Below are 3,754 nucleotides of genomic sequence, written 5' to 3'. Positions count from 1 at the left end.
CCCCCGCCCCTCCCACAGCTGTAACCTGACCCCCCCCAAATGTCCCCTGACCCCCCCCAAATGTCCCCTGACCCCCCCCAAATGTCACCTGTCCCCCCCAGTGTCACCTGACCCCCCCCAAATGTCCCCTGTCCCCCCCAAATGTCCCCTGACCCCCCAAATGTCCCCTGACCCCCCCAAATGTCCCCTGACCCCCCAAATGTCACCTGACCCCCCCAAATGTCCCCTGCCCCCCCCCAATGTCCCCTGACCCCCCAAATGTCACCTGACCCCCCCAAATGTCCCCTGCCCCCCCCCCAATGTCCCCTGACCCCCCCAAATGTCACCTGACCCCCCCCCAATGTCCCCTGTCCCCCCCCCAAATGTCACCTGCCCCCCCCCAAATGTCACCTGTCCCCCCCCCAGGTGTCCCCTGCCCCCCCCCAAATGTCACCTGACCCCCCCCAAATGTCACCTGACCCCCCAAATGTCCCCTGCCCCCCCAAATGTCACCTGACCCCCCCCAATGTCCCCTGACCCCCCCCCAATGTCCCCTGTCCCCCCCCCAAATGTCACCTGCCCCCCCCCCAAATGTCACCTGTCCCCCCCCCAGGTGTCCCCTGCCCCCCCCCAAATGTCACCTGACCCCCCCCAAATGTCCCCTGACCCCCCAGGTGTCCCCTGCCCCCCCAAATGTCACCTGACCCCCCCCAGTGTCACCTGACCCCCCCCAAATGTCCCCTGTCCCCCCCAAATGTCCCCTGACCCCCCCCCAAATGTCACCTGCCCCCCCCCCAAATGTCACCTGTCCCCCCCCCAGGTGTCCCCTGTCCCCCCCCAATGTCCCCTGCCCCCCCCCGGTGTCCCCTGACGCGCTGCCCCTCCCCCGCAGGCTCTGGGGCTCCTGGGCGGGGCCCGAAGGCGACAAATTCGGGGCCCAGAAATACGAGGGGGGCACGGGGTGCTGGCAGGGCCCCGCCCGCGCCACCACGGTGAGTGGCACACCTGGGGGACACCTGGGTGACACCTGTGTCACCTGTGTGTCACCTGTGTGCCCCCAAACCCCACCCCAAACCCGCCCGCGCCACCACGGTGAGTGGCACACCTGGGGGACACCTGGGTGACGTCACCTGTGTGACACCTGGGTGTCCCCAAACCCCACCCCAGACCCGCCCGCGCCACCACGGTGAGCGGCACACCTGGGTGACGTCACCTGTGTGACATCACCTGTGTGACATCACCTGTGGCACACCTGTGTGACGTCACCTGAGCCCCCCCTGTGTCCCCAAACCCCCCCCCATCCCTGTCCCTGTCCCCAGGTGTGTCAGGTGCCCCCAGGTGTGCCCCAAGTGTGTCTCAGGTGTGTCCCAGGTGTCCCTGTCCCCTCCCAAGTGTCCCCAGGTCTGTCCCAGGTGTCCTCAGGTGTCCCCAAGTGTCCCCAGATGTCTCAGGTGTGTCTCAGCTGTCCCCAGGTGTCTCAGGTGTGTCCCCAGGTGTGTCAGGTGTCCCCAGGTGTGTCCCAGGTGTGTCCCAGGTGTGTCCCAGGTGTGTCAGGTGTGTCCCAGATGTCTCAGGTGTGTCCCAGGTGTCTCAGGTGTGTCTCAGGTGTATCTCAGGTGTATCCCAGGTGTGTCCCAGGTGTCTCAGGTGTGTCCCAGGTGTCCCCAGGTGTGTCCCAGCTGTCCCCAGCTGTCTCCAGGTGTGTCCCAGGTGTGTCAGGTGTCCCTGTCCCCTCCAGGTGCGCCTCAGGTGTGGCCGGGACACGGCGCTGACGGCGGCCACGGAGCCGAGCCGCTGCGAGTACCTGCTGGAGCTGCAGACACCGGCGGCCTGCCGGGAGCCGCCGGCGGGGCACGAGGAGCACGACGAGCTCTGAGCCCCAAAATTATCCAAAATCATCCCAAAATATCCTGAAATTATCCCAAAATATCCCAAAATATCCCGAAATTATCCCAAAATATCCCGAAATTATCCCAAAATTATCCCAAAACCCTGCCGGGAGCCGCCGGCGGGGCACGAGGAGCACGACGAGCTCTGAGCCCCAAAATTATCCCAAAAATATCCCAAAATGTCCTGAAATTATCCCAAAATATCCCAAAATTATCCCAAAATTATCCCAAAACCCTGCCGGGAGCCACCGGCGGGGCACGAGGAGCACGACGAGCTCTGAGCCCCAAAATTATCCAAAATCACCCCAAAAATATCCCAAAATATCCCGAAATTATCCCAAAATATCCCGAAATTATCCCGAAATATCCCGAAATTATCCCAAAGTTATCCCCAAAACCCTGCCGGGAGCCGCCGGCGGGGCACGAGGAGCACGACGAGCTCTGAGCCCCAAATATCCCGAAATTATCCCAAAATATCCCGAAATTATCCCAAAATATCCCGAAATTATCCCAAAATATCCCAAAATATCCCGAAATTATCCCAAAATATCCCGAAATTATCCCAAAATATCCCGAAATTATCCCAAAGTTATCCCAAAGTTATCCCCAAAACCCTGCCGGGAGCCGCCGGCGGGGCACGAGGAGCACGACGAGCTCTGAGCCCCAAAATTATCCCAAAACTGCCCCAAAATCACCCCAAAAATAGCCCCCAAAGAGCCAAAAATTATCCCAAAAATAGCCCCGAAATATCCTGAAATGATCCCAAAACCAGCCCTGAAATAGCTGTGAAAACAGCCCAAAAATATCCCAAAACCATCCCAAAAATCACCCCAAAAATAGCCCAGAAATAATCACTAAACATCCCAAAAATATCCCAGAATTATCCCCAAAATAGCCCTGAAAATTGCCCAAAATTATCCCAAAATATCCTCAAAATATCACAAAACTGTGCCCAAAATAGACCAAAAATAGCCCAAAACTGTCCTGAAATTATCCCCAAAATACCCCCAAAATATCCCCAAATTATGCCCAAAATATTCCCAAAAGAGCCCTAAAAATAACCCAAAAATATCCCTGAAAATCCCCAAAATATCCCAAAATTCCCCCCCCAAAAATCCCCGAAAATCCCCCAAAACCACCCCAAAAACTGCCCCAGAGGAACATTCCAACCCCCCAAAATCCCCCCAAAAACCCCAAATCCCTCCTGAAAAAAAAATCCCAAATCCCCCTCGTGCCTCAGTTTCCCCGGGGGGAGGGGCTTCCCTGCCTCAGTTTCCCTTTTCCTGGGATCCCAAATTTGGGGATTTTTTTGGGGGCGTTTTTCCAACATTCCGAGGGCTCCCTGCCTCAGTTTCCCTTCTCTGTTGGAGCCTGACTTTGGGAATTTTGAGGGAGGGGAGGGGGGTGTTCCCTGCCTCAGTTTCCCTCTCATCCCCAACTCCCAGATCCTGGAATTTCGAGATGGGGAGCGGCCCAAAATCCCAAAAAAAAAAAAAAAAAAAAGGGGGGGGGGAAGGGGAAAAACCCCAAACCGGGAATAAAAATAAAAAGTTTATTTGGGAATAAAATGGGGAAAAATAAAAAAACCAAACCAGAATTAAAAATAAAAACTTTATTTGGGAATAAAATGGGGAAAAAAAACCTGAACTGAAATTAAAAATAAAAAATTTATTTGGGAATAGAAGAGTGAGAAAAAAAAAATCAAACCAGAATTAAAAATAAAAACTTTATTTGGGAATAAAATGGGGGAAAACCAACCCCAAACTGGGATTAAAAATAAAAATAAAAACTTTATTTGGGAATAAAATGGGGAAAAAACCCTGAACTGAAATTAAAAATAAAAAATTTATTTGGGAATAGAAGAGTGAGAAAAAAAAAAACCAGAA

General features: G+C 54.4%; 1 long non-coding RNA gene across 1 annotated transcript; it reads left to right on the top strand.

Annotated features, from left to right (window-relative positions):
* The first annotated feature begins 983 nt into the window (after window positions 1-983).
* On the top strand, window positions 984-3,392 carry LOC128802058 (uncharacterized). Its single transcript, XR_008435299.1, has 2 exons — window positions 984-1,165; window positions 1,718-3,392. It is a non-coding gene; the product is annotated as an uncharacterized LOC128802058 (long non-coding RNA).
* The last annotated feature ends 362 nt before the right edge of the window (window positions 3,393-3,754 follow it).

Source organism: Vidua chalybeata, chromosome 33 (genome assembly GCF_026979565.1).
Source record: "Vidua chalybeata isolate OUT-0048 chromosome 33, bVidCha1 merged haplotype, whole genome shotgun sequence".
Classification (NCBI taxonomy): domain Eukaryota; kingdom Metazoa; phylum Chordata; class Aves; order Passeriformes; family Viduidae; genus Vidua; species Vidua chalybeata.
Note: the sequence above shows the minus strand (reverse complement) of the source record. Positions and strands in the feature narration are given on the sequence as shown.